This window comes from Triticum aestivum, chromosome 3B, assembly GCF_018294505.1.
Source record: "Triticum aestivum cultivar Chinese Spring chromosome 3B, IWGSC CS RefSeq v2.1, whole genome shotgun sequence".
NCBI classification, from domain to species: domain Eukaryota; kingdom Viridiplantae; phylum Streptophyta; class Magnoliopsida; order Poales; family Poaceae; genus Triticum; species Triticum aestivum.
The window spans coordinates 706,464,082-706,490,162 of NC_057801.1; positions in this window are offsets into that span (position 1 = coordinate 706,464,082).

A 26,081-nucleotide genomic window follows, 5' to 3' on the forward strand; every position below is an offset into this window, starting at 1 on the left:
TATCATTTCCAATTAATAATATGTCATCAACATATAAAACTAGAAATGCTACAGAGCTCCCACTCACTTTCTTGTAAATACAGGCTTCTCCAAAAGTCTGTATAAAACCATATGCTTTGATCACACTATCAAAACGTTTATTCCAACTCCGAGATGCTTGCACCAGTCCATAAATGGAACGTTGGAGCTTGCATACTTTGTCAGCACTTTTTGGATCAACAAAACCTTCAGGTTGCATCATATACCACTCTTCTTCTAGAAATCCATTCAAGAATGCAGTCTTGACATCCATTTGCCAAATTTCATAATCATGAAATGCAGCAATAGCCAACATGATTCGGACAGACTTAAGCATCGCTACGGGTGAGAAAGTCTCATCGTAGTCAACCCCTTGAACTTGTCGAAAACCTTTTGCAACAAGTCGAGCTTTGTAGACAGTAACACTACCATCAGCGTCAGTCTTCTTCTTAAAGATCCATTTATTCTCAATGGCTTGCCGATCATCGGGCAAGTCAACCAAAGTCCATACTTTGTTTTCATACATGGATCCTATCTCAGATTTCATGGCCTCTAGCCATTTTGCGGAATCTGGGCTCATCATCGCTTCCTCATAGTTCGTAGGTTCATCATGGTCTAGTAACATGACTTCCAGAATAGGATTTCCGTACCACTCTGGTGCGGATCTTACTCTGGTAGACCTACGAGGTTCAGTAGAAACTTGATCTGAAGTTTCATGATCAATATCATTAGCTTCCTCACTAATTGGTGTAGTTGTCACAGGAACCGGTTCTTGTGATGAACTACTTTCCAATAAGGGAGTAGATACAGTTATCTCATCAAGTTCTACTTTCCTCCCACTCACTTCTTTCGAGAGAAACTCCTTCTCTAGAAAGGATCCGATTTTAGCAACGAAAATCTTGCCTTCAGATCTGTGATAGAAGGTGTACCCAATTTTCTCCTTTGGGTATCCTATGAAGACACATTTCTCCGATTTGGGTTCGAGCTTATCTGGTTGAAGTTTCTTCACATAAGCATCGCAGCCCCAAACTTTGAGAAACAACAACTTTGGTTTCTTGCCAAACCACAGTTCATAAGGCGTCGTCTCAACGGATTTTGATGGTGCCCTATTTAACGTGAATGCGGCCGTCTCTAAAGCATAACCCCAAAACGATAGCGGTAAATCGGTAAGAGACATCATAGATCGCACCATATCAAGTAAAGTACGATTACGACGTTCGGACACACCATTTCGCTGTGGTGTTCCAGGTGGCGTGAGTTGCGAAACTATTCCACATTGTTTCAAATGTAAACCAAACTCGTAACTCAAATATTCTCCTCCACGATCAGATCATAGAAACTTTATTTTCTTGTTACGATGATTTTCTACTTGACTCTGAAATTCTTTGAACTTTTCAAATGTTTCAGACTTGTGCTTCATCAAGTAGATATACCCATATCTGCTCAAATCATCTGTGAAGGTGAGGAAATAACGATATCCGCCACGAGCCTCAACATTCATCGGACCACATACATCTGTATGTATGATTTCCAACAAATATGTTGCTCTCTCCATAGATCCGGAGAACGGTGTTTTGGTCATCTTGCCCATGAGGCACGGTTCGCAAGTACCAAGTGATTCATAATCAAGTGATTCCAGAAGTCCATCAGTATGGAGTTTCTTCATGCGTTTTACACCGATATGACCTAAACGGCAGTGCCACAAATATGTTGCACTATCATTATCAACTCTGCATCTTTTGGCTTCAACATTATGAGTATGTGTATCACTACTATCGAGATTTAATAAAAATAGACCACTCTTCAAGGGTGCATGACCATAAAAGATATTACTCATATAAATAGAACAACCATTATTCTCTGATTTAAATGAATAACCGTCTCGCATCAAACAAGATCCAGATATAATGTTCATGCTCAACGCAGGCACCAAATAACAATTATTCAGGTCTAAAACTAATCCCGATGGTAGATGTAGAGGTAGCGTGCCGACCGCGATCACATCGACTTTGGAACCATTTCCCACGCGCATCGTCACCTCGTCCTTAGCTAATCTTCGCTTAATCCGTAGTCCCTGTTTCGAGTTGCAAATGTTAGCAACAGAACCAGTATCAAATACCCAGGTGCTACTGCGAGCATTAGTAAGGTACACATCAATAACATGTATATCACATATACCTTTGTTCACTTTGCCATCCTTCTTATCCACCAAATACTTGGGGCAGTTCCGCTTCCAGTGTCCAATCTGCTTGCAGTAGAAGCACTCAGTTTCAGGCTTAGGTCCAGACTTGGGTTTCTTCACTTGAGCAGCAACTTGTTTGCCGTTCTTTTTGAAGTTCCCCTTCTTCTTCCCTTTGCCCCTTTTCTTGAAACCAGTGGTCTTGTTGACCATCAACACTTGATGCTCCTTTTTGATTTCTACCTCCGCGGCTTTCAGCATCGCGAAGAGCTCGGGAATAGTCTTGTTCATCCCTTGCATATTATAGTTCATCACAAAGCTCTTGTAGCTTGGTGGCAGTGATTGGAGAATTCTGTCAATGACACTATCATCTGGAAGATTAACTCCCAGTTGAATCAAGTGATTATTATACCCAGACATTTTGAGTATATGCTCACTGACAGAACTGTTCTCCTCCATCTTGCAGCTGTAGAACTTATTGGAGACTTCATATCTCTCAATCCGGGCATTTGCTTGAAATATTAACTTCAACTCCTGGAACATCTCATATGCCCCATGACGTTCAAAACGTCGTTGAAGACCCGGTTCTAAGCTGTAAAGCATGGCACACTAAACTATAGAGTAGTCATCAGCTTTGCTCTGCCAGACGTTCTTAACGTCGTCAGTTGCATCAGCAGCAGGCCTGGCACCCAGCGGTGCTTCCAGGACGTAACTCTTCTGTGCAGCAATGAGGATAATCCTCAGGTTACGGACCCAGTCCGTGTAATTGCTACCATCATCTTTCAACTTTGCTTTCTCAAGGAGCGCATTAAAATTCAACGGAACAATAGCACGAGCCATCTATCTACATACAAACATAGACAAGCAAAATACTATCAGGTACTAAGTTCATGATAAATTTAAGTTCAATTAATCATATTACTAAAGAACTCCCACTTAGATAGACATCTCTCTAGTCATCTAAGTGATTACGTGATCCAAATCAACTAAACCATGTCCGATCATCACGTGAGATGGAGTAGTTTCAATGGTGAACATCTCTATGTTGATCATATCTACTATATGATTCACGCTCGACCTTTCGGTCCCCGTGTTCCAAGGCCATATCTGTATATGCTAGGCTCGTCAAGTATAACCTGAGTATTCCGCGTGTGCAACTGTTTTGCACCCGTTGTATTTGAACGTAGAGCCTATCACACCCGATCATCACGTGGTGTCTCAGCACGAAGAACTTTCGCAACGGTGCATACTCAGGGAGAACACTTCTTGATAATTAGTGAGAGATCATCTTAAAATGCTACCGTCAATCAAAGCAAGATAAGATGCATAAAGGATAAACATCACATGCATTCAATATAAGTGATATGATATGGCCATCATCATCTTGTGCTTGTGATCTCCATCTTCGAAGCACCGTCGTGATCACCATCGTCACCGGCGCGACACCTTGATCTCTGTCGTAGCATCGTTGTCGTTACGCCATCTATTGCTTCTACGACTATCGCTACCGCTTAGTGATAAAGTAAAGCAATTACAGGGCGTTTGCATTTCATACAATAAAGCGACAACCATATGGCTCCTGCCAGTTGCCGATAACTTCGGTTACAAAACATGATCATCTCGTACAATAAAATATAGCATCATGTCTTGGCCATATCACATCACAACATGCCCTGCAAAAACAAGTTAGACGTCCTCTACTTTGTTGTTGCAAATTTTACGTGGCTGCTACGGGCTTAAGCAAGAACCAATCTCACCTACGCATCAAAACCACAATGATAGTTTGTCAAATAGACTCCGTTTTAACCTTCACAAGGACCGGGCGTAGCCACACTCGGTTCAACTAAAGTGAGAGAGACAGACACCCGCTAGCCACCTTTAAGCACGAGTGCTCGTAACGGTGAAACCAGTCTCGCGTAAGCGTACGCGTAATGTCGGTCCGGGCCGCTTCATCTCACAATACCGCTGAACCAAAGTATAACATGCTCGTAGGCAGTATGACTTATATCGTCCACAACTCACTTGTGTTCTACTCGTGCATATAACATCAACGCATAAAACCTAGGCTCTGATACCACTGTTGGGGAACGTAGTAATTTCAAAAAAATTCCTACGCACACGCAAGATCATGGTGATGATATAGCAACGAGGGGAGAGTGTTGTCTACGTACCCTCGTAGACCGAAGCGGAAGCGTTGACGCAACATAGAGGAAGTAGTTGTACGTCCTCCGGTTCAACCGATCCAAGTACCGTTACTCCGGCACCTCCGAGTTCTTGACACGCGTACAGCTCGATGACGCACCCTCGATCTCCGATCCAGCAGAGGCGCCGAGGGGGAGTTTCGTCAGCACGATGGCGTGTTGACGATCTTGATGTACTCCTGTTGCAGGGCTTCGCATAAGCACCGCTACAATATGACCGAGGTGTAATATCGTGGAGGGGGGCACCGCACACGGCTAAGGAACGATCAATGATCAACTTCTGTGTTCTAGGGTGCCCCCTTACCCCCGTATATAAAGGAGGGAGGAAGGAGGTGGCCGGCCCTAGGGGGGCGCGCCATGAGGAGGGGGAAACCTACTCCAAGTAGGTTTCCCTCTCTTTTCCTTATCTTATTTGGAGGGGGAAGGAAAGAGTACTAGTATTAGGAAGTAGTACTAGTAGTAGTAATAGGAAGAGGGGGAAGGAGAAAGGAAAGGGGGGCCGGCCCCCCTCCCCAATTCGGATTGGGCTTGGGGGGGGCGCGCCCCCCTCCCTTGCTCCTTCTCTCTTCTTCCTACATGGGCCCAATAAGGCCCATATACCTCCCGGGGGGTTCCGGTAACCTCCCGGGGCTCCAAACTTCTCCGGAACCTTTCCGGTGTCCAAATATATCTGTCCAATATATCAATCTTTATGTCTCGACCATTTCGAGACTCCTCGTCATGTCCACAAACATATCCGGGACTCCGAACAACCTTCCGTACATCAAAATACATAAACTCATAATATAACTGTCATCGAAACCTTAAGCGTGCGGACCCTACGGTTCGAGAACGATGTAGACATGACTGAGACACATCTCTAGTCAATAACCAATAGCGAGACCTGGATGCCCATATTGGTTCCTACATATTCTACGAAGATCTTTATCGGTCAAACCGCATAACAACATACGTTGTTCCCTTTGTCATCGGTATGTTACTTGTCCGAGATTCGATCGTCGGTATCCAATACCTAGTTCAATCTCGTTATCGACAAGTCTCTTTACTCGTTCTGTAATACTTCATCTTATAACTAACTCATTAGTTACATGCTTGCAAGGCTTAGGTGATGAGCATTGCCGAGAGGGCCCAGAGATACCTCTCCGACAATCGGAGTGACAAAACCTAATCTCGAATTATGCTAACTCAACATGTACCTTCGGAGACACCTGTAGTACTCCTTTATAATCACCCAGTTACGTTGTGACGTTTGGTAGTACCCAAAGTGTTCCTCCGGTAAACGGGAGTTACACAATTCTCATAGTTACAGGAACATGTATAAGTCATGAAGGAAGCAATAGCATAATACTAAACGATCAAGTGCTAAGCTAACGGGGTGGGTCATGTCAATCACCTCATTCTCCTAATGATGTGATCCCATTAATCAAATGACAACACATGTCAATGGTTAGGAAACATAACCATCTTTGATTAATGAGCTAGTCAAGTAGAGGCATACTAGTGACTATATGTTTGTCTATGTATTCACACATGTATCATGTTTCCGGTTAATACAATTCTAGCATGAATAATAAACATTTATCATGAAATGAGGAAATAAATAATAACTTTATTATTGCCTCTAGGGCATATTTCCTTCACAACGTTCTTAGGCGTGAGGGGTTCGCCACTAAGTTTGGTGGATTCGATGTGGTACTTTACACCATCTGTCGGTGTCAAAACCGGCGGATCTCGGGTAGGGGGTCCCGAACTATGCGTCTAGGCGGATGGTAACAGGAGACAAGGGACACGATGTTCTACCCAAGTTCGGGCCCTCTTGATGGAGGTAAAACCCTATGTCCTGCTTGATTGATATTGATGATGTGGGTATTACAAGAGTAGATCTAGCACGAGATCAAGGAGGCTAAACCCTAGAAGCTAGCCTATGGTATGATTGCTGTTCTGTCCTACGGACTAAAACCATCTTGTTTATATAGACACCGGAGAGGGCTAGGGTTACACAGAGTCGGTTACAATGGTACGAGATCTACATATCCGTATCACCAACCTTGCCTTCCACGCCAAGGAAAGTCCCATCCGGACACGGGACGAAGTCTTCAATCTTGTATCTTCATAGTCTTGGAGCCCGGCCGATGATGATAGTTCGGCTATCCGGACACCCCCTAGTCCCGGACCCCCTCAGTAGCCCCTGAACCAGGCTTCAATGACGACGAGTCCGGCGCGCATATTGTCTTCGGCGTTGCAAGGCGGGTTCCTCCTCCGAATAATTTATAGAAGATTGTGAACACCAGGATAGTGTCCGGCTCTGCAAAATAAATCCCACATTCCACCATAGAGAAAATAATATTTACACAATTTCAATCTGCTAACGTATTCCGTGGTGTGACGTCACACCACAACCAAGCCTTTACTTGAATCGTTTTTATTATACCACCTCAGCGCGTTTAGTGAAGCGGTTTCCTTGGCATGTCTTGTCGAAGCAGAGATCGTGTTCCCCTTATTCCGGGATTCCCATCAATACGGACGTGGGTAACCCAACCGCGCCATTGATTGCGACGCTTGGGAGAAAAGCGAGTTTTATCAGGCCGGTGGGGATGCATAGTTTTGTCCGCCCATATATAAGGGGATAAGGATCCACCCTTTTACCTACGCCTTCTTCCTCCTTTGCTTATCCATCTCTGCGCACTCGAGCTCCAGCGCCCAAGTCCGCACATCTCACCTCAACCTCCTCCAACTATGTCCGGAGCGGGAGGCAAGTGGATGGCCTCCTCCGTTACGGAGGGGCACATCAAGAGGTTGCGCAGCGCTGGATATCTGTCCAGCGACATCGCGCACCAGCTCCCCGATGAGGGGCAGCCCATCCCCACCCCCAGGGCCCATGAGAGCGTGGTATTCCTTCCCCATTTCCTCCACGGACTGGGCTTCCCACTTCACCCCTTTTTCCGGGGGCTCATGTTCTACTATGGCCTGGATTTCCATGATCTGGCCCCGAATTTCATCCTCAACATCTCGGCGTTTATCATCGTGTGCGAGGCTTTCCTCTGCATCCAGCTCCACTTCGGCTTGTGGCTCAAGACCTTCAATGTCAAGTCGAAGGTTGTGAAGGGGAGTCAAGCGGAGTGCGGAGGCGCCATGGTGGGCAAGATACCCAACGTTACTTGGCTCGAGGACGCCTTCGTGGAAACCATCAAGGGGTGGCAATCGGGGTGGTTCTACATCACCGAGCCGCGTGACCCTAAATGGGCAGCGACCCCCGAATTCAGATCTGGCATCCCCACATGGCTCACCTCTTGGAAAGAGAGTGGCCTGACTTGGGGCGATTCGGAGGAGCTGACCGGACTCCAAGCCTGCATAGAGAAGCTGGTGAACAAGAAGCTCAAGCTTGTCAACGTAGTCCAGGTCATGCTCATCCGCCGGATTCTCCCGTGCCAACAACAGGCCTTTAAATTGTGGGAGTTCGATCCGGCTCAGCACCGAACCTTGAGCGGGCTCTTCGACACTAGGTACGAAGATGCCTGGAAGGTGCTGTTTAAGGGCGCCGAGGCTACCGCATCCGCTACCGAAGATCACGGATTCAACTCGTAGCGCCAGGCTAGCGAGGTAAGCGATTCCACCCTTTACGGGACACTTGTTTTTCATAGTTTGACTCTATGCGGGATCTAAACTCCCTCTCCTTTGACAGGACTGGCTGACGAAGGCCGAGCAGACTAACTGTCCGGCCCCTTTGCCAGAAGACCCAGCGGACGCCCGTTTAGCGGGGCTGCTGGTTCCGGCACCCCACGTGGTGCTGGAGAAGAAGGCCAAGAAGGAGGCCACGGGCACTCTAAAGAGTTCCCGTTTTCAGGTGTCCGATGACTCCATGGCGGACTCCTCCCACGAGGACAAGGAGGAGAAGAAAAAGGCCTCTCCCCCAGCGGGGGGAGGGAAGAAAAGGAAGGCTTCCCCAACGAGGGAGGCCGAAGGGTCCAAGAAGGGAAGGACTCTTCCCCCGGACTGTTCCGCCCACGCTGATGACGATGACGAGGATTGGCCTCCAAGGGCCAAGCCCCTGGCGAGATCGTAAGTATCCAGACTCCCGAATGACTTCATGATTTTCCTTTCTGCCACATGGTGTCTTTCTAACTCCGCATACAACCCTGCAGTCCGCCCAAGGACGATCTTCCCGCTTCGTCGAGCGGGTCCTTGGGCACGTCAGATGTGAACAGTACTTCACTTCCAACTGCCTCCTCCCCTCATGACGCTGACGACGCCGAGGTGGGATCCTAGAGAAGGACCCACCCAGAGGAGGAGGACCCGGAGGTGGCACAGGGCGACCTCTCGGACTTCGTACCGGACTCCGCACCGGAACCTGCAGTGGTTCCGGAGTCCGGCGGGTGGCCCCTTCGTAAGAAGGGCAAGACCGTGACGCCGGTGGCCTCTGTCCAACCTGAGGCGCCGAATAACTTGCTGGAGGCGCTCAACGGCGCTTCCATCGAGGAGGAACACCGCACTGTCATGAGTGCGGTGATTCAGAAGGTTCAGCTCGCCAAAAGCGGGCTGACCGAAGCCTGCAACAGCCTTCTATCAGGCTTTGAGGTAAGAATATTAATATATGTAAAATAGTACCGCATAGACAGTAGCCCCTGATGCTCGGTTCGGTGTTCGGAAAGAAAAGCCGGACTGAGGATCTAAAAAGATATACGCAAGAGTCTTAATAAATATGTCAATATGGGATTGCAGGCTGCGCTGCTGACCTCTGCCACACTGACTGCGGAGGTCAATGCTCTGAAGCAAAGCCTCGAGTGGTCCAAGAACGAGCTCGGCCATGCCAAGAAGCAGCTCGAGGACAAGGAAGGTGAGTAACACCTTATTAAAGTTGTACCTTACAGAAAAGGATTTGGTTGCAAGAGAAATGACAAGGATAATGTGGGTACTTCAGGGGCCACGAACAAGGTGGCGACCCTGAAGGAGGCGGTGTCTGCGGCCGAATGTAATGCGGCCGTGGAGCGCGCCGGGCGAGAGAAGCAGGAGGCGTGGGTGGCGAAGGTACAGCAAGAGCTCCAGTCTCTCATGGAAAAGCATGAGAGTTTGGAGCACGACTCGAAGACTCGAGAGTCCGAGCTTGCATCGGCTCTTGAGAGCGCCAAAGCCGCTAAGGCCGAAGCCCACAAAGCCCTTCAGGAAACCGAGGCATTGAAGAAAATAGCGGCGGGTAAGGCATTTTTCATGCAAAGCAAGCATGTGAATGTGAATTACCTATTACTTACCCGAATTCGGAGCTCTCCAGGAGCGTTCGCAGATCTGCCCCGCAGCGTGTCCGATGCTGCAGCTTTCTATAGGGCCGAGGAGGGGAGCTCGACGGAGAAGGTCTTCTGGTCTCAGTATGCTGAGGCCGGACATCCGGTGCCCCTTAGCGATCAGCTGAAGCAACTGGTTGAGCTCCACAAGGTGGCCGAACAGGCCATGAAGGGCCTCATAGTTCGACTGTGGCCCAATGAGGCCATGCCTCGGAGCTACTTCGGCCTGGTGCGGCGGCTGGTGGATGCTTGTCCATGGGTTGAGGTCATCAAGCGATCCATCGATGAGAGAACCCCAACTTTTGCATCACTTGCCTCAAGAAATCCTAGTCCACTCTATCATATGCTTTGGAGAGATCAAGTTTATAAGCACAGAAACTCTTTGTGGGATCCTTTTCTTGCTTAATGCAGTGTAAGCACTCAAAAGCGATCAGCGCATTATCAGTAATCATCCTCCCCGGGATGAAAGCACTCTATTCATTTGAGATTAGGTTGTACAAAAGAGGGCGGAGTCTGTTTACCAAACACTTAGATATGACCTTATAAATCACATTGCACAATCTAATTGGCCTATACTCAGCCAACTTTGTTGGATTGGCAATTTTCGGTATTAGGACAATTGTTGTGGAGTTAACTCCCACTGGCATCACCCCCATACAAAAGAAGTCCTTAACAGCCGCGATCACCCTGTCCTTGAGAGTCGCCCAATTCTTCTGAAAAAATCTGGCGGGAAATCCGTCACACCATACACATTAACAAAAGGTAAGAGAATGGCGGAATTAGCAAATCCACTACCTTAAACGTCTGCAGATGCGCCCGGTCCCTCAAAATTCCTCTTCCACAATCGGATACCTCATTAGCAAATCCTCAAATTCATAAAATTACATGTAACGAAAACCTACTTTAAATCTTCATTGGCGCTCGTTCGTCTCCAAGTCCTTGTTCCCGTCCATGTCCATGTACAGCGACCGTGAGACCCGCAAAGTGAAGGATGCATCGCCAGCAAGGTAAAGTCAGACATGGGACACGTATTGGCGCCACATCAGACATGAGGCTCCACCGTCTTCCATGCCCTACTCTTCCTCATCGGAGCCCGTGGCCTCGACCTTGCCGGTCGGGGTGAGGTCCATGATAGATCCCTCATGGTCGGAGGCTGATGCCTCCATGACTTTGTTGTAGTGCCGGGGGTGCAGGTTACCCATAGCGCTCTACGGTGGCGTGCGACTCTACCTCTCTGGCCTCGGCCGCAAGGGCTGCAGGTGTCTCTTGTGCCATCTGCCTAGCGCAGCGGGGCACGCCACACCATAATGATGGACAGGCAGCACCATGCATACCACTATTTATCTCCGACTCGGAGCCCAACGCCGTAGGAAAGAGGCGTCACTAGAGGGGTTGTGTCGATGCCCAGACGTTTGGGCGCTAGAAGGACTGCACCGCGTCCGACGAGGCAGCAGTCACACGCCTCCTACCAGATCCAAGCGCCTTTTGTGCGAACGCAAGGATTCATGCCGGATCGAGTCCTATCGTTGTCGGGCAGACTCCTCCTAGAAGCAGCGGAGAGCCATGCAAACGGCCATCTCCTCCTCGAGCCTGCATGGGCCGATGTCCCAGTCGAGAGATAGGGAGATCTTGGAGTCTTATCCACTGTCCGTCATGCTGAAGATTGCCGGAACAGAGCTTGGAGCGGAGTGGCTAGGGTTTGGCCTGGGCTGCGGAAGGAGACAAATATATGTGGTGTCTGGATGGCCCGCCAGATCTGACATGGCAGACACACACGGGCGCTTTTGGCCTCCTATATCCAACCCAGATTTGGGCTGGATATGAGGGGTGCCGGCCAGCCCGGACGTATAGGACCGGTCTGAGGCACACAACTCGGTCACATTTTTGTGACCAGTCACTGACCAGGCTGTCCATCCAGATGTATATAGTAGGTTTGACGAGCCCGAATGTAGATGCTCTAAGGCCGGACCTTCTATTCGGTGACCTGCACACCAGTAGAGAGGAAATGGGCACCCCCAGCCCCGACACTCGTTTTTGGGCGGGCCCATGTGTTGGGCGAGGGGTGCCGATCACATTTTTTTGTTTTTTCCTTTCATTTTCCATTTTTTATTTTTATCTTTTTCTTCTTTAAGACAAATTGGGATATCAAAATATAGCAATTTGAAGAAAAAAAGATATTTGAGAAATCATAAAATGTTTGTGAATTCAAAAACTCTTCAGGAAATCATAAAATGTTCATGGATTCAAAAACATTGTGATTTTGAAAAAAAATGTTCAGGTATTCAAAAAATGCTCATGATTTTGTAAAAAAAATTGGGAATAAAGACTTATCATGTATTCAAAAAAAGATTAGTTATTTGAAAAATGTTTGCGAATTCAAAATATGTTCATAATTTTCTAAAAAAATAAAAAATTTAAATAATGTTTGCAAATTTTAAGAAATTGTTCCCAAATTTTAAAAAAGTTCACCAATTCAATATTTTTCACTAATTCGTCACATATTCATGAATTTAAAAATTGTTCATTGATTTCAAAAAATTATTTTGTTAAACATAAAATGTTCTTGAATTCCAAAATTTATTCCCGGATTCAAAAAGTGTTCACAAAGTTTCAAATAATGTTCATGATTTAGCAAAATGTACGAGAATTTGTAAAAAAAGTTCATGATTTTGAAACATGTGCATGATTTAAAAATGTTCGTGATTTCTTAAAAAATTCACAAAAGTTTCATGAATTCAAAAGGTTTTCATGATTTCAAAAATACTTATGAATTCAAAATATGTTCATGATTTCAAAAAATATTCATGAATTTGAAATTTCAAAAAATGAAAAAGAAAGATAAAAGGGAAGTAAAATAAAATAAATAGAAAATGAAGTGAAAAAATGAATTTGGGAATGAAAAAGAAAATAAAATTGAAAGAAAAAAGAAATAAAAGTCAGAAGAAAAAAACACAAAGGAAAAAAAGGAAAAAAATGGTTCAAGGAAGATTCTATAACCTTCCCATAACCGGTGGGAAAAACCACAATGGGCCGGCCCATACAAAGGACATGGCCCCCGAGAGGGTGCACACTAGATCCCTTTGCAAGTATAGGAGACTTTTTTTATAGAAGGTGCACTGGAGCTCATTTCTTCATCAATGTACTCCCTCCGTTCTTAAATATAAGTCTTTTTGGACATTTCAATATGAACTATGTACAAATGTATATAAACATATTTTAGAGTGTAGATTCACTCATATTGCTCCGTATGTAGTCCATATTGAAATATCTAAAAAGACTTGTATTTAGAAACGAAGGGAGTACCTTATTTTACATAGTTTGGGGGCTCCATTAGCCATACATGTCGGTCAGGAGCTAAATCTAAAGAATCTCCAGTAATATTATGAGCATTAATATTATCCTCTCTTCTTTCATGACGAAAAACAAAATCTTCCTTCATCATCCGACATGACAACTGCTTTCTGCACATTTAAATCTTGGCATAGGAGACGATCCAACCAATCGGATGACGCGAGAATTTTACTAAGCCCAGCACAGGAGCTATGAAAGCCCATATAGAAGTAGGAGTCAAGTAGAGTCTCGAACTTTTCTCCACTCCTATAAAAAACACAATCAATGATGATGATGTGTCTGCTATCTAACAATCTTAACCGTCGGATCTGCTGTCAAAAAAATCTTGACCGTTGGATCCACATGTGATGCACGTGAGGCAAGCTTTTACAAGACGCCTGCCAGGCTGCCTTTCCCTTCCATGCTTTTGCAAAAAAGCCCCTCGTCTCTCCCGTGCAGCCCCATCCCTCATCGACTTCCTCCAACCAGCCATGGAACCTAGATTTGGCACGCTGGATGCCGGCGTCGTCCGCCCCAACACCGCAGCAGCCCACCGCCCACCACCAGCAAGACTCCCTCCCTCCTCCTATCTCCTCCTACGCCACCGACGTCGTCCCTTCCTTGGCGCCTCTCCTGCCTCTTCTGCCACAGTAGTACCACACCCACCATCACCACCACCTCGCCCTCCTCCTAGCCATCTCTCCGCCCTCCCCCATCTCCTACCATTCCTGCAAAAAGGAGCACAAGCGCCCGCGGCTGGAAGTGGGCAACAGGTAGCGGTGAAATTTCCTCCTCGTTTTCACTGTGAGTGGTTGCCTACAATTGCCTAGAGAGGATGGCGCATCGTGTGGAAGTCAATGGGTTCTGCTGCCTTCCACCACAAACAGCAGCAGGCTCCCAAGATCCTCCCTCGTCCAAGTACAAATTGCTCCGCTTTACTATCATCTACTGGCTGCTGCACGCACACTAGGAGCTCGACAAAATGCTAGAGTATGTTTACTGTCTCATGTGTCTTTACTATCAACCATTCAGTTGGTAGGTACATTTTTCAAGTAATTTTGTTATAAAGTTACTACTCCCTCCTTTCCGGTTTATAGGGCTCAATTCAAAAATCTCACTAACCAAGGTAGATGGTGAGTGGTGGAATACTTTTTGTAGTTTGCAAAAGCACCCAATTAATGCTCTTATTTTCCTCAAAAAATTATGTTTACCAATGTATTAATTGCAATGCATGCATGCATAAAGTACATGCATTGGTCAAATTTCTCTTAATACTTGCATGCAATGATTTAATGCACCTCGGAATCTGAACATGTGATGAGAAACAACCAAATTAAGCCTTATAAAATGGAGAAACTAAAATTTTAAGATAAGCCCTATAAACTCGAAAGGAGGGAGTACATAGTACGTTCTGGATAAGTAGATAATTCCAAAGCTCTAAACATGGCAAATGTCACAACTCACAAGTTCTATTTATCTTCTTGCTCACAATGTGTGAACCGAGGCAACTTAGTAATGATGGAAGATTGAATAATAATAGATCTGATTATTATCTCTTATTATAAAAAAAATCCAAGCAATTATTACCACCGGTATACACGCACAAGCACATCTTTTTTTTCCTGGTAGTTGTTATCAATGACAAATTACATAGATGGTACATGTCTAATCAATTCTTATGCTTGCAGAAGCCATGACTGTGTAATGCCTTTCAATAAAATAAGATTACATTTCAACACTATGATGTTAACCATATATTCTTGAAAACAGCTGAATCATGTGGGCTGTCCAATTTATTCAGAGTTTTTGGATGGTGATAAAGCAGGAATTTCCTTGAATTGAAGTCGCTAATGAGATTTTGCTAAAGCAACTAATATATGCTATTCTGCTTGTAATGTAATTTCTCCTAAAATATTGCTTTCCTTTACCAAAGTCTCCTGCCACATAAAGTTCAAAAAAGTGGATCTCGATGTGCAAAGGGAAGGAGAAGGAAGTTCAATTTGAAGGAGAATATGAGAGAGGAGAGATATAGAAAAACCAAGATAAAGAAGTGAGCTTTCCATTAGCTAATTGTCCCAACTCCTAATGGAGACAACACCCATGCCCCCGAGCCACATGAGGTCGTCGCTCAGATCATTGTTTGTAGCACTACTTTAGTCTTTTGTATTATGTTACAATATTCAATGCATGTCGACGCTCCTCAATTCAACCCCATATATGGTCTATTCAAGGGGTAACGCTAACACTTTAGATGTATGAGTGAACTACGTGATGTTTTTGTTTTTGAAACCGAGGCAAAATACTTGCCTCATTCATTAATTAAGGAGAAGAGTATAGTAGAGTACAAAGCATGGCACAAACAACTTAACCAATCGAACACCCAAAGTACTAAGCGACTACTCCGTGGCATGATCTCACTCAAATTCCTAACTCCTGCAATGGCCCAATGCTTGGCCTCATCCTTAATAAGTTTGAAAATGTAGAAAGTAGGTTTTGAACACTTTCTGAAGACCCTAGTGTTGGTTTCTATGTATAAAACATGTGGCAGAGATCCTGGGGAGCATGAGCAACATAAAGAGTGCAACTTACAAAAGGAAGTCAAAACTCCTCTTCCCTTCACACGTAGTTACTATGTAAATAATTTCTTTTCCTTTCTGCAATATGGTTGTTACTATGCAAATCATTTGTTTTCCTTATTGCAATATTGTACCCACTCCGTCCCAGAATAAGTGTCTCAACTTTTAAAATAAGTGTCTCAACTTATAAGTGTCTCAACTTTGTAATAAGTTGAGACATATATTTTGGGGTAGAGGGAGTAACACACTTCATGGTTACATGTTTGAAATTTGAAGTGTGGGTGTGGGAGGATGGGAGATTGCAAGTCGGACACTAGTAGAAAAAGGACCTATTGTCTCGGTTCGTAAGGGCCATTTGTCCCGGTTTTTAAACCGGGACTAAAGTGTCGGTACTAATGCCCTAGACCTTTAGTCCCGGTTCTTACATAAACCGGGACAGATGGGCCTCCACATGGCCGGTGCGGCGAGCCCAGGCAGGAGGCCCTTTGGTCCCGGTTGGTGGCACCAAACAGGACCAATAGGCATCCACGCGTCAGCATTTCAGGTGCTGGGATTTTTTTGAAAGGGGGGTTTATGAGGTTTTGGGGGGTTAATTTAGGTGTTTCATATATTGTGTTAGCTAGCTAATTAATAGAGAGAAGTGTCTTCTTTTATCTCCATGCTTGGTCGACGCTACGTACTATACGTATAGAGAGGACTAGACACGCTAGCTAGTAAGCAAATGAAGGAAACAGAAGATCGTCATGAACATATCCATACAGAGAGAAGTGATATCGACCACCTCTCCTTCTCTGAGAGATTGGTCGATTAGCAAGTTCCTGTATATCTATCTGACGCTACATACTGGCTACATATATACAATATAAGTATCTCTTACAATATAATCTCCTAATTAAAATCGAGTTGATTAGGGTCCACATGGTATTCTCCGTCTTTAGCGATCACGTGGACAAGAAAGAATACCGCCAATTCCTCTTGAATTCCTCGCATACGATCTGGTGGTAGGAGTTCATCCCGCATCCAAAATATCTAATTTGAAGAAGGGGGTCAATACATATATATGAATAAATGAAACTAAACACAAATGATGGTAATAAAATAAAATTGTGAATATTATTATTTACGCACTTCATATTGTTTGTCAGAGTAGCCCCGCTCACAGGTCGTGTGGCGGATGGACTCGCAAATGTAGTATCCAAAGTAATCATTCCCTTGTTCCTGCCACAACCACTTTACAAGAAATAGAGTTCAATCAAACTGATAATTAGCAAGCATGCTAAATGGTATTCATGAAACTAGCACTTGAATCACTAGGAGATGCGTGGAACATGCTACTATAGTACTTACTTTTGGGTGTCTAAATTGTAGCTTCTTCGGCAGTCCCGGAGTTTTTGAGGTGAATTTTTTCCAAACCCTTCCAGACAAAGAAAATAATTACTTGATATCAGGAAATGAACAAAAAGTTACCGATATGGTGCGATAATGATCGATTTAACTTACTTCTCTAGAATTTCAGTCATGTCCGCATACTCCTTGGGATCTTTTCGTCTCCAGTCTAAGACGGTTACTAGTCCCTGCTCGAGCTTAATCTCTAGGAGAATATAGTGGACGCTGCGCACGCATGCATAACTCATCAATTACATTACTATAACCTCGACTAATAAGGGAAACTGAATATGCACAAGACAGTAAACACTCACTGGAATTCGTAAGAGAAGAGTATTATAGCTTTGTTTTGATTTAATACAAATGATTGTAGCAGCTTGGCCTCGGTATCTTTGGCCTAAAATTCAACCATATATGCATCTATGAGATTTGTGTTAATGAACCCAATATCACCGATTTGTCTTTTCTTCAATTCGGCGATCTTCAATCTGCATAATATAGTGAGGATAATTAAAAATACATGCAATGAAAGAGCTGACCTATATATAGAGAGACTTAATTAATGACAGAAGTAGTACTACTTACAGGCAGTAGCAAGTGATCATTAATTTATCGAGGGTCTTTAGATTGAAAAACACGAAGAACTCCTCAAATGGAACATTCAACAGTTCAATTCCAACGAGGTCATGCTCCTCTCTAACTCTCGGCGTCAAAATGTGCCCCCCTCAGACTCTCTGTAGGTTTTCATGTACCAATCATGGAATCTGAACATCATCATTGGTAGAGATCTTTCATCTTTGACGAGAGGCTTCCCGTACACATATTTGTGTTCGTCCACCTCCAAGAAATCATAATGTACATCGTCGGGCAGGTAATCTTCAAGATTGTTATAACCGGGAAACATCCCACCCGGAACATTAGCGACGATATCGCTAGACACCTGGAGCGGGGGGAACGATTGGTTCGCTTGTTCGCCGAGCTGGGCAACTTTTTTCCCAGCTTGTCGTTGACCACTGATAGTACTTCCCGACCGCGACGCTTCCACAAATGGCTTTTTAAGAATGCGTTCTTCGTTGCCTTTCGCCGGAGACATTGGCGGTTTCTTCAGGGCAGCCAGAGTACGCTTCACTTTTACCAGATCTATCTTCTCCTCCGGAGGTGGATGTTTTTTTGCTTTCACCCCTTCAAAGAAGTTCTTCACTTCGGCTTGCATGATCTGCGTGTTTTCCTCCACGGTCCTCTCGTATGGTAACTGATAACCCACAAGTGTAGGGGATCGCAACAGCTTTCGAGGGTAAAATATTCAACCCAAATTTATTGATTCGACACAAGGGGAGCTAAAGAATATTCTTGAGTATTAGCAGTTGAGTTGTCAATTCAACCACACCTGGATAACTTAGTATCTGCAGCAAAGTATTTAGTAGCAAAGTTATATGATAATAAAGGTAACGGTAGCAAAAGTAATGTTTTTGGGTTTTGTAGTGATTGTAACAATAGCAGCAGAAAAGTAAATAAGCAAAGCACAAGATGTGAAAAGCTCGTAGGCAATGGATCATTGATGGATAATTATGTCGGACACGATTACTCATGTAATAGCTATAACATAGGGTGACACAGAACTAGCTCCAATTCATCAATGTAATGTAGGCATGTATTCCGTAAATAGTCATACGTGCTTATGGAAAAGAACTTGCATGACATCTTTTGTCCTGCCCTCCCGTGGCAGCGGGGCCCTAGTGGAAACTAAGGGATATTAAGGCCTCCTTTTAATAGAGAACTGGACCAAAGCATTAACACATAGTGAATACATGAACTCCTCAAACTACGGTCATCACCGAGAAGTATCCTGATTATTGTCACTTCGGGGTTGTCGGATCATAACACATAATAGGTGACTATAGACTTGCAAGATAGGATCAAGAACACACATATATTCATGAAAACATAATAGGTTCAGATCTGAAATCATGGCACTCGGGCCCTAGTGACAAGCATTAAGCATAGCAAAGTCATAGCAACATCAATCTCAAAACATAGTGGATACTAGGGATGAAACCCTAACAAAACTAACTTGATTACATGGTAAATCTCATCCAACCCATCACCGTCCAACAAGCCTACGATGGAATTACTCACGCACGGCGGTGAGCATCATGAAATTGGTGATGGAGGATGGTTGATGATGACGACAGCGAAGAATCCCCCTCTCCGGAGCCCCGAACGGACTCCAGATCAGCCCTCCCGAGAGAGATTAGGGCTTGGCGGCAGCTCCGTATTGTAAAATGCAATGAAACTTTCTCTCTGATTTTTTTCTCCGCGAGACGGAATATATGGAGTTGGAGTGAGGTCGGTGGAGCCTCAGGGGGCCCACGAGACAGGGGGCACACCCCCCACCCTCGTGGACAGGGTGTGGGCCCCCTAGTCTTGATTATTTCTCCAGTATTTTTTATATTTTCCAAAAGGTGCCTCCAAGGATTTTCAGGACATTCTGAGAACTTTTGTTTTCTACACATGAAACAACATCATAGCAGTTCTGCTGAAAACAGCGTCAGTCCGGTTTAGTTTCATTCAAATCATGCAAGTTAGAGTCCAAAACAAGGGAAAAAGTGTTTGGAAAAGTAGATACGTTGGAGATGTATCAACTCGCCCAAGCTTAAACCTTTGCTTGTCCTCAACCAATTCAGTTGATAAACTCAAAGTGATAAAGAAAAACTTTTACAAACTCTGTTTGCTATTGTTGTTGTAAACATGCAAAGCCAGCATTCAGGTTTCAGTAAATATTATGAACTAACCATACTCACAATAACACTTAGATCTCACAATTACTCATAGCAATAGCATAATCAGCTAGCGAGCCATAATAATAAAACTCGGATGACAACACTTTCTCAAAACAATCATAACATGATATAACAAAATGGTATCTCGGTGGCCCTTTCTGAGACCACAAAACATAAATGCAGAGCACCTTTAAAGATCAAGGACTGACTAAATATTGTATTCATGGTAAAAGAGATCCAGTCAAGTCATACCAATATAAACTAATAAAAATGAATGCAAATGACAGTGTGCTCTCCAGCGGGTGCTTTTTAATAAGAAGGGTGATGACTCAACATAAAAGTAAATAGATAGGCCCTTCGCAGAGGGAAGAAGGGATTAGTAGAGGTGCCAGAGCTCGATTTTAAAATAGAGATTGAATAACATTTTGAGCGGCATACTTTTGCTGTCAACGCAACAACTATGAGATGGTTGTATCTTCCATACTATATGCATTATAGGCAGTTCCCAAACAGAATGGTAAAGGTTTATACTCCCCCAACCACCAACAAGCATCAATCCATGGCTTGCTTGAAACAACAAGTGCCTCCAACTAACAACAACCCTGGGGGAGTTTTGTTTAATTATTTTGATTTGCTTTGATCTTTTTGGATCATGGGACTGGGCATCCCGGTTACCGGCCCTTTCTCGTGAATGAGGAGCGGAGTCCACTCCTCTTGAAAATAACCCACCTAGCATGGAAGATATAGGCAGCCCTAGTTGAAACATGAGCTGCTTGAGCATACAAAACAGAATTTCATTTGAAGGTTTGGAGTTTGGCACATACAAATTTACTTGGAACGGCAGGTAGATACTGCATATAGGAAGGTATGGTGGACTCATATGGAACAACTTTGGGGTTTAAGGAGTTTGGATGCACAAGCAGCATTCCTGCCTAGTACAGGTGAAGGCTAGCAAAAGACTGGGAAGCGACCAACTGAGAGAGCGGCAACAGTCATAAACATGCATTAAAATTAATTCACACCGAGTACAAGCATGAGTAGGATATGATCTACCATGAACATAAATATCATGAAGGCTATGTTGATTTATTTCAACTACATGCATGAACATGTGCCAAGTCGAGTCACTCAATTCATTCAAAGGAGGATACCATCCCATCATACCACATCATAATCATTCTAATAGCATGTTGGCATGCAAGGTAAACCATTATAACTCATAGCTAATCAAGCATGGCACAAGCAACTATAATCTCTAAATGTCATTGCAAATATGTTTACTTCATAATAAGATGAATCAGGAACGATGAACTCATCATATTTACAAAAACAAAAGAGGTTGAGCTCATACCAGCTTTTCTCATCTCAATAAGTCCATCATATATCGTCATTATTGCCTTTCACTCGCATGAACGAATGATGTGTATAATAATAATAGTGCACGTGCATTGGACTAAGCTGGAATCTGCAAGCATTCAACTCAAAAGAGAAGACAATATAATATGGATTCTAAGTTAAATAAACAATCATGCATATGAGAGCCACTAAGCATTTTCAATATGGTCTTCTCGACCCCCAAAGAAAATAAAAGAAAATAAAACTATTAACACGGAAAAGCTCCTAACAAGTAAAAGAGAAACGAAAAATCTTTTTGGGTTTTTTCATTTTAATTACTACTACAAACATGGAAATTAAACTAACTATTTTTTTGGTTTTTCTAAAGGTTTATCAAACACACAAGAGGAAAACTAGAAAAAGAAATTAAACTAGCATGGATAATACAATGAAAGAGTATGAGCATCGACGACTAGTGTGTGAACATGAATGTAAAGTCGGTGAGAAATACGTACTCCCCCAAGCTTAGGCTTTTGGCCTAAGTTGGTCTAATACCAAGGACCGCCTGGCTGATATCCATTGTTGTAGCTGGGGTCGTAATGAGATGCAACAGCAACCGCCTCCTGAGCTGCGGCATGTTGGCGAGCTTCCTCCGCTCTCCCCTCGTGTTCAGCTGCTTCCTCCCTGGTAACAACATGTCTACCTTTTGCCTGATAATCAAAAAGTAGAGGAGCAGGAAGAGTAACATGGACGACGTTGCGTCTGTTATAGATTAGTTGATAATGGAGGAATTGTTCATTCCTCCTAAGAAAATGATGATTGACCATAGTGTCATAATCTAAATAAGCAGGAGGTATCATCACATCCCCCTCTCGTGGAGCTATACCAAGATAATTAGCCACACGGGTTGCATAAATTCCTCCAAATAAATCTCCCATTCTACCATTATTCTGCAACCTACGTGCAACTATTGCCCCAAAGTTATAACCTTTATAACCTAACACAACACTCTTGAGGACACAGAGATCAGGGACACACATATGACATGCTTCATCTTTACCGTTAATGCATCTACCAATGAAGAGAGCAAAATAATGTATAGCAGGAAAATGGATGCTTCCTATGGTAGCTTGTGCTATGTCCCTGGATTCTCCCACAGTAATACTAGCAAGGAAATCTCTAAATTCAGATTTGTGAGGATCATTAATATTACCCCACTTCGGAAGTTTGCAAGCAGTTGTAAAATCCTCTCAGTCCATGGTATAAGATGTATCATAAATATCAAATAGGACACTAGGAGAATTACGCGTATAGTTATATTTAAACCTCCGCACAAAGCAATCATTCAATTGATAGTACTGAGGACACTTATCTTGTAAGAAGTCCTCCAGCTCAGCATTACGCACATATGCGTCAAATTCCCCCTTAAAACCTGCTTCAACCATAAAATCATCGGATGGCCAATCACAAGCTCGTACATCCGCGTCCCTCAGTAATTCAACATCTTGCTCACGCATAGCAATCCTGGGCCCTTTCTTTACCGAGGAACCACCTTGGTACATTCTCCTAGACATAATTCTTTTCTGAAAAATTTCTGAAATTTTAATAACTTCAAAATAAAATTGAATAAAACTAAACAAGATTGGTAGCAACTACTCTTGCAAGTGCCTAGAGCCTATATCATGCATTAGAAATGCTTGGGACCTCATAAATTTAACATGCAAGCTCAAGAACATGGTCACCTATGCAGCAAAATTTTGCAATGAATAAAGCAGTAGAACCAAAACTATTTGGACCAATGGAGGAGTCGCATACCAAGCAACAATCTCCCAAAGCAGTTTTGTGAATGGAGCTTTGAGCAAGGAGATCGAAAATCGCAGCAAAATGAGCTAGAACTCGTGCTTGAGCTGGATGGGGATTTTTTTGGGTAGAAGATGAAGTGTGTGGGTGCTGGCATAAGTGGAGGGGGGCCACCAGGGGCCCACGAGATAGGGGGCGCACCCAGGTGGGGTGGGCGTGCCCTCCACTCTCGTGGCCTGGTGCTTGCCCCTCCTGCAGTGATTTCAATGCCTAAAATCCTCAAATATTCCATAAAAAATCATACTAAATTTGCAGGGCATTTGGAGCACTTTTATTTTCGAGATATTTTTTATTGCACGGATAATTCAGAAAACAGGCGGATAATGATATTTTTGATTTATTTATTCTAAATAACAAAAAGTAAAAAGAGGGTACAGAAGGTTGTGCCTTCTAGTTTCATCCATCTCATGATCATCAAAATGAATCTACTAACAAGGTTGATCAAGTCTTGTTAACAAACTCATTCCGAATAACACGGAACCGGAGAAATTTCGAATAACACTAAGTTACCTCAACGGGGATATGAATATCCCCATAATAAGAATATCATATTTTTTCTTGACAGTAGGGAGAGGAAATTCAAAACATCCAATAATAATAGTTGGAACTTTTCCAATAGAATTGATGCTATGAACTTGAGATTGTTTCCTCGGAAAGTGTACCGTATGCTCATTACCATTAACATGAAAAGTGATATTGCCTTTGTTGCAATCAATAACAGCCCCTGCAGTATTCAAAAAGGGTCTACCAAGGATAATCGACATACTATCGTCCTCAGGAATATCAAGAATAACAAAGTCCGTTAAGATAGTGACATTTGCAACCACAACAGGCACATCCTCACAAATACCGACAGGTATAGCAGTTGATTTATCAGCCATTTGCAAAGATATTTCAGTAGGTGTCAACTTATTCAATTCAAGTCTACGATATAAAGAGAGAGGCATAACACTAACACTGGCTCCAAGATCACATAAAGCAGTTCTAACATAGTTTCTTTTAATGGAGCATGGTATAGTTGGTACCCCCGGATCTCCAAGTTTCTTTGGTATTCCACCCTTAAAAGTGTAATTAGCACGCATGGTGGAAATTTCAGCTTTCGGTATCTTTCTTTTATTTGTAATGATATCCTTCATATACTTAGCATAAGGATTTACTTTAAGCGTATCAGTTAAGCGCATACGTAAAAAGATAGGTCTAATCATTTCAGCAAAATGCTCAAAATCCTCATCATCCTTTGTCTTGGATGGTTTAGGAGGAAAGAGCATGGGTTTCTGAACCCATGGTTCTCTTTCTCTACCATGCTTCCTAGCAACAAAATCTCTCTTATCATAATGTTGATTCTTTGATTGTGGGTTATCAAGATCAAGAGCAGGTTCAATCTCTACTTCATTATTTTTGCTAGGTTGAGCATTGACATGAACATTATCATTAACATTATCACTAGGTACATGTTCATCACCTGATTGTGTTTCAGCATCAGAAATAGAAATATCATTGGGATTCTCAGGTGTGTCTACAACAGGTTCATTAGAAGCATGCAAAGTCCTACCGTCTTTCTTTTTCTTCTTTTTGGAAGATCTGGGTGCTTCTAAATTATTTCTCTGAGAATCTTGCTCGATTCTCTTAGGCTGGCCTTCAGGATACAAAGGTTCCTGAGTCATTCTACCAGTTCTAGTAGCCACTCTAACAGCAAAGTCATTTTTATTATTTAATTCATCAAGCAATTCATTTTGAGCTTTAAGTACTTGCTCAGCTTGAGTAGCAACCATAGACGCATATTTGCTAATGAGTTTAAGTTCACCTTTAACTCTAGCCATATTATCGCTCACGCGTCCTATCTCGAAAGCATTATTCTTTAACTCTCTACCAACATAAGCATTAAAACTTTCTTGTCTAGCCATAAAGTCATCAAATTCATCTAAGCATGGGCTATGAAATTTAGTAGAGGGGATTTCAACTTTATCATATCTATAGAGAGAATTTACCTTTACTACCTGTGTCGGGTTATCAAGACAATGTGGTTCTTCAACATGCGGTATATTAAGACCATATATTTCTTCAATAGGTGGTAAATTCTTAACATCTTCAGCTTTAATACCTTTTTCTTTCATTGATTTCTTTTCTTCTTGCATATCTTCAGGACTGAGAAATAAAACACCTCTCTTCTTCGGAGTGGGTTTAGGAATAGGCTCAGGAGTTGGCTCAATTGGTTCAGGAATTGGCTCAGGAAGAGTCCAATTATTTGCATTAGTCAACATATTATTCAATAGTAATTCAGCTTCGTCGAATGTTCTTTCCCTGAAAATACAACCAGCACAACTATCCAAGTAGTCCTTGGCAGCATCGGTTAGTCCATTATAAAAGATATCAAGTATTTCATTTTTCTTGAGAGGATGATCAGGAAAAGCATTTAGTAATTGGAGAAGCCTCCCCCAAGCTTGTGGGAGACTCTCTTCTTTGATTTGCACAAAATTATATATTTCCCGCATGGCAGCTTGTTTCTTATGAGCAGGGAAATATTTAGCAGAGAAGTAATAAATCATATCCTGGGGACTACGCACACAACCAGGAGCAAGAGAATTGTACCAAGTCTTAGCATTACCCTTTAATGAGAACGGAAATATCTTAAGGATATAAAAATAGCGAGATTTATCATCATGAGTAAACAGGGTAGCTATATCATTCAACTTGGTAAGATGTGCCACAACAGTTTCAGATTCAAGGCCATAGAAAGGATCGGATTCTACCAAAGTAATAATTTCAGGATCAATAGATAATTCATAATCCTTATCAGTAACACAGATAGGTCAAGTAGCAAAAGCAGGGTCAGGTTTCATTCTAGCATTAAGAGACTGCTGCTTCCATTTAGCTAATAATTTCTTAAGATCATATCTATCATTGCAAGCAAAGATAGCTCTAGCAGCTTCTTCATTCATAACATAACCCTCAGGAACAACAGGCAATTCATAATCATTCGGAGAACCTTCATCATCACTATCATCAATAATAGCATCTTCAATAATTTCGTTCTCTCTAGCCCTAGCAAGTTGGTCATCAAGAAATTCACCTAATGGCAAAGTAGTATCACGCACAGAAGTAGTTTCATCATAAGTATCATGCAAAGCAGAAGTGGCATC